We start from the raw sequence: 13471 nt of genomic DNA, 5'->3' as shown, positions 1-13471 counted from the left end.
ATCCTTCGCAACACCGCGGACAGGTAGAACCTCAGTACGTAGTGACACTTGGTGTTTGCGTACCGGGGATCCACGCACAGCTTGATGCAGCCACACACAAAGGTGGCCATCAGGGTGAGAGTGGCATTGGGTGTATTTTTTCCCCCGTTGCCCAGATCTTTATACAGCGAGTCCCTTTGGACCCGGTCCATCTTTGACCTCCATATAAACTGGAAGGTGGCCCGGGTGACTGCAGCGGCACAGGTTCTGGGAATGGGCCAGACCTGTGCCACGTATAATAGCAATGACAGTACCTCACACCTGATGACCAGGTTTTTCCCCACGATGGAGAGAGACCATAGCGTCCATCTGCCCAGTTTCTGCCTCACTTTGCTGATACGCTCCTCCCAAGACTTGGCGCACGCCCAGCCACCTCTCCCCCCCCCCCGAACCAAATACCCAGCACCTTCAGGTGGTCGGTCCTGACGGTGAAGGGGATCGAGGATTGGTTGGCCCAGTTCCCGAAGAGCATGGCCTCGCTCTTGCCTCGGTTTACCTTGGCCCCCGAGGCCCGTTCGAACTGATCACAAATGCGCATGAGTCTGCGCATGGACAGTGGATCCAAGCAGAAAACAACGACGGCATCCATATACAGGGAGGCCTTAACCTGCAGGCCCCCGCTGCCAGGAATAGTCACCCCTCTCAGGCTCGCATCCTTCCTGATGGACTCGGCAAATGGCTCTATGCAGCACACAAACAAGGCAGGAGAGAGAGGGCAGCCCTGCCTGACTCCAGATCTGACTGGGAAGCAATCTGATTCCCACCCATTGATTGAGACTGCACTGACAATGTTGGTGTAGAGCAGTCTGATCCAATTGCAGATTCCCTCCCAAAGCCCATTTTGGAGAGAACATCTCTCATATACCTGTGTGATATCCTGTCAAAGGCTTTCTCCTGGTCCAGGCTGATCAGGCAGGTGTCCAACCCTCTGTCCTGCACGTAGGCGATCGTATCCCTAAGGAGTGCGAGACTCTCAGCGATCTTCCTGCCCGGCACAGCACAGGTTTGGTCAGGGTGAATCACCGACCCTAGAGCAGACCTGACCTGGTTGGCGATTACCTTTGACAGAATTTTGTAATCTGCATTCAACAGTGAGATTGGTCTCCAATTTTTGAGTTCCTTCCTCTCCCCCTTCCGCTTGTAGACGAGGGTGATGATGCCTTTCCTCATGGATTCACTCATGGTACCTGCCCGATGCATACTGACATACACCTCCAGCAGGTCCTGGCCAATCAAGTCCCAAAGAGCGGAATAGAGCTCGACCGGTAAGCCGTCGCTTCCGGGAGTTTTATTCTTTTCAAAGGACTCGAGGGCCTTGGTCAGCTCGTCCAGAGATAGCGGCTGGTCCAGCCTCTCCCGTGTTCTGTCGTCTAAGACCTCCGTGATAGAGGACAGGAACGACTGGGAGGCCGTGCTGTCGGTCGGCTTCGCGTCATACAGACTGGCACAGAAGGATTTACTGATCCTCACGATGTCAGCCTGAGATGACATTATCGAGCCATCTTCTTCCTTCAGGCTGCTGAGCACGGAGCTCTCTTTGTGCTCCTTCTGGAAGAAGAAACGTGAGCACGTCTCGTCCTGCTCCACCGAGCGGACCCTGGACCGGAAGATTATCTTGGAGGCCTCCGAAGCAAAGAGCGAGGCTTGCTGGGCCTTCACCTCCTTGAGGTCCTCCGTGACATCCACCCCCATCGTCTGCAGCAGGAGCAGATTCTGCATATTTTCCTGGAGCTGGGACAGTTTTCCCCGCCTCTCTCTCGCCTCCTGAACACCTTTGAGAATGAAGAATCTCTTGATGTTCCCTTTTACTGTTTCCCACCAGTCCGCTGGGGACTCAAAGAGGGGCTTCACGGTTCTCCAACCTGCGTAGTCCCTCTTGAGCTCCTCAATGTTTCCCGGGGTCAACAGCTTTGTGTTCAGCTTCCACATTCCCTTACCAGCCCGCTGCTCGTCCTGTAGGTGACAGTCGGCCAGCAGGAGGCAGTGGTCAGAGAAGAACACCGGCTTGACGTCGGTGGATCTGACCGAGAGCGTTCGGGACACAAACAGGTAATCTATCCTTGAGCGGATAGACCCGTCTGCCCGTGACCAGGTGTATCTATGCTGCGCTCCATCTGCAGGGGCGCTGAAGACGTCGTGCAGCTTGGCATCTTTTACCGTGTCCATCAGGGCTCTGGACGTAGCGTCCAGTTTACTGTCCCCCCCGCCGGATTGTCCATCTGCATCAATGATACAGTTGAAGTCTCCGGCCAGAATGACCGGCCTGGACGTAGCCAGCAACAGTGGAAGCTGCTGCAGGACGGCCAACCGTTCACTCTTACCCACTGGGGCGTACACATTAATCAGTCTCAGGGGAGCATTCCTGTACATGACGTCGGCGATGAGGAGGCTCCCGCCCATCACCTCCTTAACCTCGGAGATGGTGAAGTTGCCACCTCGCAACAGGATACCCAGGCCGGAGGCGCGGCTATCGTTGCCCCCCGACCAAACTGATGGTCCATGGGCCCACAAGCTCGACCATCTCCTGAGCTGCTGAGGTGCGGTATCCCACACTCCTGCAGGAACAGGACGTCGGCTTTAACGTTGGCCAGGAAGGCCATCGTAGAAACACATCGCGTAGCCGATTTGATGCTACGCACATTGATGCTGACAATTTTTAACCACATTTTAACAGTTTACTAGGTTGACACTGTCCATTTGCTGCTGGTCTTGCCCCTCTGGGGTAGCTGTGTGCATCCCCGTGGTGACGGCAAACTGCTGGACCATCCCAGGGCTGAGGTAGCTGTCCGGCTCCACGCTGGAGACATTTCCCCGCTCTGGTGTCTTCGGGTTAGGGCCCAGGGTCCGTATAGTTCAGTTTTCCATCTGACAGTGGGGCTGTCACAGGACCGCTGCTCCCAGTTACCTGGAGCTGTGGGCCGGTGGGTACCTCTTGGTTCTCACCGGGTGGGGGGAGGGCTTTACCTGTCCCCTCAGAGGGATCGTCTTTTCCTGCTTGGGTGGTGCTGCCCTCCTTTTTCCCCACGGCGCTCTGTCTCTTCCTCTGGTGACGACCCTCCTTGCACCCGTCCTCACCGTCGGAAGAGCTGCCTGTATTCTCGCCGTGTAGGTGTCGCTTCCCCCCTCGCTGGGTGGCTTTGGGAGGTTTCCTCTTCCTGCTTTTCACGGTAATACAAGCCTCTGCCTCCTTTGATTCCTTCCCTTCCCTTTCCTCCGTCTGTCCTGAAGGAGCTTGGATCGGCTGTTGCACCTCCCCGCTGTCTGCCGTCTGCTCCGCTACAGCCTGCCCTTCCTTCTGGGTGCCTCCAGACACCGATCCCGTGCTGTTTTGTGGTACCTTGCTGATCTTAGGCGCTCCACGGCTCGTGTTGCCACCTCCGGCCACGTGCGTAGGTGGCGGCCCCTCGTCTTGGGCAGGCCTTGTACATGTGGCCCGCCTCTCCGCACAGATTACAGTTCTTGGCCTCCTTACATTCCTTGGTCGGGTGGCCTTCCTGCTTGCAATTTCGGCAGACGGTCACCTTGCAATCCGCCGCCATGTGGCCTGACCTCCCGCAGGTTCGGCACACTTTTGGCTGCCCTGCGAATGTCAGGTAACCTCTGCTTCCTCCGATGGCAAAGCTGGAGGGTGGGTGAAGGATGTTCCCACTGGCATCGACCCTCAGGGTTACCCTGACCTGTCGTTTGCTGGTCCAGATCCCGAAAGGATCGACCACGTCGGTACTCTCTCCCTCGACCTTAACGTATCTCCTCAAGAAGGTCAGGACATCTGCTGCTGGGACGTGAGGGTTGTACATCTGGATTGTTACAACCCGACTCCTCTGCACAGGAAGCACACACAACGGGACCGCCGACAAGATGGAGAACAGAGTTTCTCCTTCCTTCTCCTTGAAGACCTTCAGGAGCTGCTCGTAATTCTTCACGCTCCTGAAGGTCACATCGAAATAGCCTGCCGCAGGGAAATCCTGCAGGCAATACACGTTTTTTTTTTATTTCAAAAAATATACTTTATTCATAAAATAATTTGATGGTCTGTACAATTGGTCATGCCATACATATGTAAACATGTACATACAGAGATCAAAACTTATCATTTTTATACAGGTCTGTACATTTTTTTGATCATATGCCCATATGATTAGCTGAGGTGCCAGCAGAGCCCAAATGACTGCATGGGCCCCCTGTTCTTCGTTAGGCAGGCAGATGTTACACAGTGGTCTTTCCCCACCGCGCATTGGCGGCAGCTGCCCCAAGCTTCAGCGCATCCCTCAACACGTCGTCCTGGACCTTGGAATGTGCCAGTCTGCAACACTCAGTGGGGGTCAACTCCTTCAGCTGGAAGATCAGCAGGTTTCGGACCACCCAGAGAGCGTCCTTCACCGAGTTGATGATCCTCCAGGCACAGTTGATGTTCGTCTCGGTGTGCATCCCGGGGAACAGGCCGTAGAGCACGGAGTCCCGTGTCACGGCGCTGCTCGGGACGAACCTCGACAAACACCACTGCATTCCTCTCCAAACTTTCTCTGCATAGGCACATTCCAGAAGGAGGTGTGTGACAGTCTCGTCCCCCCCCGCAGCCGCTTCGAGGGCAGCGTGCGGTGCGGCTGAGTGTCCGGGCATGCACAAAGGATCTCACAGGCAGAGCCCTTCTCACCACCAGCCAAGCCATGTCTTGGTGCTTGTTGGAAAGTTATGGCGATGAGGCATTCTGCCAAATGGCTTTGACAGTCTGCTCAGGGAACCACTCGATAGGATCTGCCCTCTCCTTTTCCCGAAGGGTCTCAAGGACACTACGTGCTGACCACTTCCTGATGGACTTGTGGTCAAAGGTGTTTTTCTTCATAAACCTCTCCAGGAAGGACAGGTGATACGGAACAGTCCAACTACTCGGAGCGTTCCGCGGCAGCGAGGCCAGGCCCATCCTTCGCAACACCGCGGACAGGTAGAACCTCAGTACGCAGTGACACTTGGTGTTTGCGTACTGGGGATCCACGCACAGCTTGATGCAGCCACACACAAAGGTGGCCATCAGGGTGAGGGTGGCATTGGGTGTATTTTTTCCCCCGTTGCCCAGATCTTTATACAGTGAGTCCCTTCGGACCTGGTCCATCTTTGACCTCCATATAAACTGGAAGATGGCCCGGGTGACTGCAGCGGCACAGGTTCTGGGAATAGGCCAGACCTGTGCAACGGAAAACAGCAATGACAGTGCCTCACACCTGATGACCAGGTTTTTTCCCGCGATGGAGAGCGACCGTAGCTTCCATCTGCCCAGTTTCTGCCTCACTTTGCTGATACGCTCCTCCAAAGACTTGGTGCACACCCCAGCCCCCCCCGAACCAAATACCCAGCACCTTCAGGTGGTCGGTCCTGACGGTGAAGCAGGCAGTACACGTCCGCTGCTTCGAACCCGCAGCACTCCAGCAAAATCTTCTTCACAAACACCGTCCGATCGACCGGTGTGTGCTCCTCCACCTTCTTCACAGTCACCCTGACTGTGTTGCGAATGCCCTGGCCAGGGCTGCGAGTGGCTGCTGAGGCCGTAGCTCTGAGGTTGGCTGGTACCTGAATTGGCGTTAGGCCGAAGCCAGCATAAAGATCCACCAAGAGCAGGTCAGCACAACCAAACGATCCTCCAACGTCCAATCACGATCCAGCGATGGTCTGCAGCAGCTCCGACGACTCGCAACACGATCCCCGTAGTTTCTCCCCCGCCAGCACACGTCCGCTGCGTCGAACCGACAGCACTCGAGCAGAATCTCTTCCTCCGGTCCTCAGGAACTACACATATTCCGAGCCAAAAGGCCGAGAAGCGCACGTCCACTGCTTCAAACCCACAGCACTCCAGCAAAATCAGTCGCTGGTAGATAGGACAGTGAAGAAGGCATTTGGTATGCTTCCCTTTATTGTTCAGAGCATTGGGTAAAGGAGCTGGACAGGACATTGGTTAGGTCACTTTTGGAATATTGTGTGCAGTTCTGGTCTCCCTCCTATCAGAGGGAGGTGCAGAAACTTGAAAGGTTTGATAATTGATTTTCAAGGGGTTGCAGGACTTGAGTTGCAGGGAGAGGCATAATAGGCTGAGGTCATTTTCCCTGGAGTGTCATAGGCTAAGGTGTGATGTTATAGAGGTTTATAAAATCGTGAGGGACATGGATAGCGTAAATAGACAAGGGTTGGTGGAGCCCGGAACTAGAGGATATAGGTTTAGGGTGGGGGGCGGGGAGCGGGTGGGAAATTCAAAAGGAGCTTAAAGGGCAACTAAAATTGTAACATTTCAAAGGCATTTGAATAGGAAGGGTTCAGAGTGATGTTGGCCAAGTGCTGGCAAATGGGAATAGATTATGTTAGAATATCTGGTTGGCATAGATGGGTTGGACCGAAGATCTGTTTCTGTGCTAGACATCTCTGAGTGTGGGAGCATAAAAGTGAACATTGCTCTGATTCATCTCTGGGCTCCTTGATGTCCACTTGTTTGTTATCCAGCTTCCTCAGTCTCTCGTGTGTATTTTTGTTCTGTATAGTATTTTACTATTATATTCACAGATCTTTCTGTAAATGAAGTCTTCACTGCTGCCCAGGTCCTGACCATATGCTCCATTATCAATTTATTTTTTCCACAATATCTTTGACAGCCAAGAGTTCTTTTTTCCAGTAATTGAGTGGATTTTCCTTCCATTTCTGACAGTCAAATTCTGCACCATTTTCATTCCCTATAAATCATATTGCACTCTCTGAAACATGATGTGTACTTCTCCTTCCACAGATACCAGTGATCAAGGCCAAAGCTCTGTTGCCTGTTGAGAAGGTGATGTTTGACTTCCTTGTACTGCTGCAGTTGGTACAGTGAAGGTTCTCCCACAACGTGGTTGGGTAGGAGACATTACAGATTATTCACTCAGCGATAGTGAAGAGTAGAAGATATCTGTACAAATCAACACATTTTTAATTTCACAAAAATATTGAGAACTTTTGACATAAGGCCACAGATGGAGAATATTATGTCCGGTGACCAAAACTTTGCGAAATAAGCAATTTTTCAGGAATGACTTAAAGGAAGAAAGCAGATCTTTGAGGGTGGGAATTCCAGACCGTGTTGTCTTGGAATCTATAGAAACAGTCACACAGCTGAACTCAAAAATAAACACATCATTGGGAGTCTAAACTAAAATGAGTTATTGTGATGTGAAAGTGTGTCTGGTGCATGGAGATAGGAATGATTACAGCCAGGAATTAAGTCAAGGGTGTGAAAGTAAATTGTTGTTGCTTATAAATGGGAGCCTTTTGATGGATCAGCAAGTTCTGGTACAAGCGAGCACTTGGGCGGTAGAGTTTTCAATATTCTGGAGATGAAAGGGAGGGTGATTGTGGGATGTTGGCCAGGAGTGGGTTTAGATAATGAAATCTAGAGTTAACAAAATGAATGAATGAATGAGAGTTTCAGTAAATGAGCTGAGACTGTGGTGAGGTCAGGTGATATCACTGAAGTCGAAATAATGGTCTTGGAGTGGGATTGGGCTATCACCCTCCCCTCACCTCTGGAATTCACCTGTTTGTCAGTTTGTGAATCAAGTCTGTAACAAGATCAGGAGCTGAGTGGCCCTGGCAGAACCCAAACTGGGTGTCACAGAAGGTTATTGCTGAGCAACTGTGTGACAGTACTGTTGATGACACCTTCCATCACTTCAGTGCTGAGCGAGTGTCGACTGATGGAGGGAAATTGGCTGGGTTGGCTCTGTCCTGAGTTTTTGTGTTGAACATCCCTGGGAAATGTTTCACAATGTCAGTAGGTGCCAGTGCTGGACTTGTCTTGGTGGGCAGCAATTTCTGGAGCAGAGCCATCAGTATTATTGCCACAATGTTGGTAGGGCTGACAGCCTTTACACTACTTCTCCATTTCTTGATCTGATTTGAAATATGTTTTGAACCAATTTGATTCACATCTGCGATGTCAGGGACCAATGTAGAGGGCTCATCCACGTGGCATTGCTGGCAGAAGATTGCTGCAAATGCTGTTGTCTTGTCTGATGCATGGATGTGTGAGACCCCTCCATCAGTAAGGGTGGGGATATCTGTGATGCTTCCTGCAGTGAGTTGTTTAATTGTCCATCGCCATTCCTGACTAGGTGTGGCAGAACTGCAGAGCTCAGATCTGATCCATTGGTTGTTGGATCACATAGTTCTATTTGGTGTTGCTTGCACTGTTTGGCGTGTAGGTTGGGTAGCTTCACTGGGTTGGCACCACATTTTTAAGTGTGCTTGGTATTGCTCCTGGCATGCCCTGTGGAACTCTCCATTGAACTAGGGTTGATCCCCTGGCTTGATGTTAATGGTTGAGTGGGGGTTATACCAGGCCATGAGATTTCAGATTGGGCTGGAGTACAGTTCTGCTGCTGTTTTTGGCCCACAGTGAGGTGGACGTTGCAGGGTCAAGAGGGCTGATTGTGTTGTATTTTCCAGTGCATTGGTAGATGTAATGTGGTCCATCAAGTTTCATTCCTTTGTTGAGACTGTGCAGTGATTAATACAGTGAGTGATTTGGTGGGAGTGTTGAGTGTTGTCAGGAATGCAACTTTTAAAATAAAGTTTTGTGATTTACACATGAAAGAAATGAAACTATCATGGTATTCAAACAGATGAAAGACTCAACAGACAATCAAGGTATTTTTCAATGGAAATTTTCAGTTACATCACACTATAAATTTTTGCTATACATTCTGTGCCTTAGAACTGTGCCCTCCACAATCACCTGATGAAGGAGCGGCGCTCCGATAGCTAGTGTACTTCCAATTACACCTGGTGGACTATAACCTGGTGTTGTGTGATTCTTAACTTAGAATATTACAGCACTAATACCAGGGCTGCATGTAAACAGGTTCACTCCAGTTAATCAATACATTCGGAAGGATTTCCTCCAAGTTTGATGACACAATATTAGTCAAAACCGTCAACTTCAACCTGCAATGTTGTTATTAACAAAAACTTCAGGCTGACACAAAGCTCCCCACCCCACTGCAATGTGGTAACTGGGCCCGGCCCAGGAACTGGAACTGGGACATTTGTGGACTGTGATCTCAAAGGAAGGGAGCAAACACAATTCTGACAGATTAGTCCTCAAAGATGAGTAGCAGGTTTGAGACAAGGCAGGTGGTATGCCATCTTGCACTTACCTTAATTGCATTTCTTATTTACAGTCGTGTTTTGCAAAGTATAAAGAACTGTGTTTTTTTTCATGGTTGGGGAGTTTTATCCTTGTTGATCACAATTGCTGCCTCTCGCTCCTCAAGTCAAATCATAGGATGTATAATAAAACAATAAACGGCAGGTGCTGGAGATCTGAACCCCAGAAACAAAGTGCTGGAGAAACTTAGCAGTTCTGAGGGCTTCGGTGAAGAGAAAAAATGTTACATTTCAACTTCACTGACTCTTCATCTGAAAGGACAAAAGGTCATGAGACTTTGAACTTACAATGTTTTATTCCCCTCAGATATGCTGCTGGACCTGAGGTTCTCCAACATTGTGCTTTTTATATTGAACTTTATTTACAAAACAGATTGGAAAATACTAATCTGCAAAAGTGAAAAGTTCATTGTAAACATGAGCATTGTGTCTACACTTGAGTTACAGAAGCACACCTCAGTTTAAAAACAAGATTTAACTCAAAATAACATTCCATCTGAAAATTAGCCGAGTTACACCAGTAATAAAGCTCATCCACCCAATGAGGCACTTCAGCACAACATCCTGCAGTGTTGCACACAGCCACCTTTACCAAAGAATGATCACATGTCGCAAAATTGAAGGCCAAGAGCATGTCTCTTTAAAGGAACTGAAGTCAAACTCAATTTTTGGAAGGATTTTTATTAAACCTGATTGAACATTTAAATCTCAGAGCATAATTTTTGCTTTTTTTAAACGAAGTTTCTGGGAAAGATCCCACATCTTACTAAAGGTTCAGTTCAGTCTGATACATAGAGCCAAAGGTCAAATAAACATCACACTTTCCATTCACTTCTACAAATTGTTTGTAAAATCATGTCACGTTAAAGAACTGGACAATAAATGTCATTGTATGCAATAAGAGTGAAGCCTGTGACAGCAGATTTAGCTTTGGAAGGCAGTGTGTGTGCTTTCTAAATTCTGGGAGCACTTTGGGAAACTGCTCCCAGATGGTGATAGTGAGCATATCTGGAATGCACCGTTGAGATTTGGGAATCCTTGGGAGACAATATGTGGTTTCAGTAGTACTTGGCTTGTGTTGGTGTACTGTAAGCAATTCAAAAAGTTACTTATGCATTGTTGGTGACTACCCGAATGGTATTTAAATCTGCCAGGTTTCCTTTAATAGTGTGAATGCATCTATTGTAAATATTTGGAATATTTCAGAACTGCCCAGTGCTTGGCAAATTTAAGGGGGACAAAAATCACATTTGAGTAATTTGAAATTAAGAATCCAAGAGGACTTAACCACTGAAGTATTCAATTCAAATAGTTAAATGGAGTGCTCACATTTAAAATACCTGTTATCCATAGGAATGGATGGACTGACAGAATTGGGACCAAATTCCTAGCTGGGGCATGTGAAATGTGCTTTGATAAAGTCACCTGCATTTACCAACAATAATTTGGCAAGCTCGGAAATTTAAAAAACAGTCGGGTCCCAAGCTCTGTGAAAAAAATAACAATGTTCAGGTTTATTGCATACACTCTGAAACACATGTTCCTTCTACAGATCCTGCAAGTTTCCCCAATGAGCATAGTCCATCCAAATGATGTTGCTAACTTTGGCCAACTCATTTCTTTCCGAGCCTCTATAACCTGAAGGATGACCAGAAGCAATTACTCCAACATATGTGGGAACATTACCGACGAGGATTTTTTCCTTCAGCATTGACTTCCATATATTCAGTGCCCAGAGCAGATAAAAAGCTTGTTACCTTTTATAGAGCAATGATTCAGTGGAAGTAAAATGCTAACCTTTTCTTGCTTAATAATCAAGCTGCCTAAATTGTAAAATGAACACTTCTTAATAGTTCACTAGATCATAACGAAATATTTTGTGCAAAACAAATCACATGATACATAGTTATTCAGATAACAAAACAAGTTTGTTCATTGAAGAACCCAGAGGAAAAGGTCATGAAACAATGTGAGTTTGATATACCTCAATCATCATTTCAAGTGCATTCTCTGCATAAATTCTCCTTTTCTCCTTGAAGTATTTAATGTCTTGAATAATTGAGAGAATGAAGTCACAGTTGTACAACACACAATCAGACCCTTCAGTCCAACTTGTCCATGCTGATCAGATATCCAAAATTAATCTAGTCCTATTTGCCAGCATTTGTTCCATATCCATCTTAAACCCTTTCTACTGATTATCAGTTTATTTTTCTTTATCAGCATATGAAATACTGACATTTTTTCTCCCAACATTGGTTAAAGAAATCATTCATTCAAGTTAGTTTTGTAATCTTTCACAAAGAAACAAGTGAGAACAACATATAGCTGAGTGCAAAACAAAATACTGCAGCTGCGCGATATCTGGGAACACGCTAAAGGTGAGGCACTGATACTGCACAAGTTTGTCAGCACGGTTTCAATTACTGACAATAATTTAGTAATGTCTTAACTATGTGAAGGCTAAGGTAAATGTGAGATATCTGAATTTCATGAATTGGTTCCTATTGCACTTTGATCAACAAAAAATATTCTTGGTTTAATCTACTCAAAGAAGAAAGTGATGACCAAAGAAGCTGGACATCAGAATCGAAAGTGTCATGCTGGAAAAGCACAGCAAGTCAGACCGCATCCGAGAAGCAGGAGAGTTAATGTTTCGGGCATAATCCCTTCAGGAAACACAGGCTTCAGAAAAATAACTGGCATAGACTTATGCCAATACATACGTAGAAGGGTCAGAACATGTTACTATCAGATTAGAGATTAATTTCAGATTTGGTACCATTCAGTGCAACATTTCAGTATGATATTTCTATATGTACCTAAAAGAGAAGTTGTCTAAAATTACAAGCTCTAGAATGATTATAGGATTAAACCTGAAATAAAGCTGGTGAACAAGAATGGCAAAGTAAAGTCCCATCAGTATCGCCTTGGGCAGTGTCAAGTAAGAATTTGAGAGCAGAGTTGCCACTTTGGTGTAATCTTCAGTCTGGCCAAATTGCAGCAAAAAGCTGTTCAATTTTATCTGCAAATTATTGAATGCAAAATCCTCCTTGCACAATAATGAGGCAGCATTTTGGGATGTCATTTTTAAAATATATTATTTTCAAAGTTACTCACAATTAAGAGCGATCATTCGGTGCTGTCTGCATAACACAGTATGAAAAGGAATTAACAGAAAAAAAAACATTATAACCCAAATTCAGAGTCACAAATTCATTGATTATTGCATGGGTCCAGCATTTATAAGTAATCTATTTTTAAAAATAAATACAGATACATTTACTAACTATATTGGAGTACAATCAAGTTTCTTACTGAACAGTGACAGGATTGGACAGAGTCCGCATGGATTTAAGAGAGGGGAATCATACTTAGCAAATCTACTGAAAAAACCTACAGAGTCGAATATTAAAGTAAGAAATTGCAGGACATTTAGAAAAGTTTATCATTATACATAGACTGGGGTTTGTGAAAGAGAAACTATATTTGACAAATTTGCGACAGTTCATTGAGGAGATAACAAGCAGGGCTGATAAAGGGTAATCCAATGATGTTCTGTGTTTGGATTTTAAAAATGCAAATGATAAGGTGCTACATAAAAGTTAATTGCACAATTTAGGAGCTCATGGTATCGGGGTAATGTATTAGCATGGATTGGGGATTGGTTAAGCACACTGGCTGTTGCTGAGTCCTGACTTGCAGTGCTGTATACAATGATAGCTCCCATATTCAATAAAGGATAAACCACATCGGAGACCATTCAAAAAAGATTCACTTAGCTGCTTCGAGGACGAAAGGGTTGACCTATCAAGAATAGATAAGCAGGGGTGATCTTACGGAAACAAGATTCTGAGGAGCTTGAAAGGGTAGATGTTGACTAGATCTAGCACTAGTGAAGTCTCAAATCAGGGGACATTACATAAGGGAACATTCATTTTAGAAAAAGTAAAGATTTTTTTTCTCTCAGTGAATGGCTAGAATTTTCTCGCCCAAACAATTGTGAAAGTTAAATGTGGGAGGGGAATGGTTGGGTTACTCTTCAGAGGGTTGTTCTGGCTTGTTGGGCTGAAGGGCCTGTTTCCACACATTAGGGAATCTATGATACTATCTCAAATTATTTTAAAAGAGGGCAGATAGATTTTTGAAATATTGAGCAGTTGAAGGCTATGTGGATCAAGCATAAAAGAGGTGTTGAGGTCTAGGTTGGCCAAGCCATGATCTGATAGAATGGGGGAACAAGCTGAAGGCG

General features: G+C 46.6%; 1 long non-coding RNA gene across 2 annotated transcripts in view; it reads right to left on the bottom strand.

The window, feature by feature from the left end:
* The window catches only part of LOC148135658 (uncharacterized), an 830866-nt gene that overhangs the window by 726160 nt on the left and 91235 nt on the right, over window positions 1–13471 (bottom strand). The window lies entirely within an intron of this gene.

Source organism: Chiloscyllium plagiosum, unplaced genomic scaffold (genome assembly GCF_037043375.1).
Source record: "Chiloscyllium plagiosum isolate Xiang-an unplaced genomic scaffold, Cpla_swu_hap1 HiC_scaffold_49, whole genome shotgun sequence".
NCBI classification, from domain to species: Eukaryota; Metazoa; Chordata; class Chondrichthyes; order Orectolobiformes; family Hemiscylliidae; genus Chiloscyllium; species Chiloscyllium plagiosum.
The sequence above is the reverse complement of the archived record's forward strand: the minus strand, read 5'-3'. Positions and strand labels throughout refer to the sequence as shown.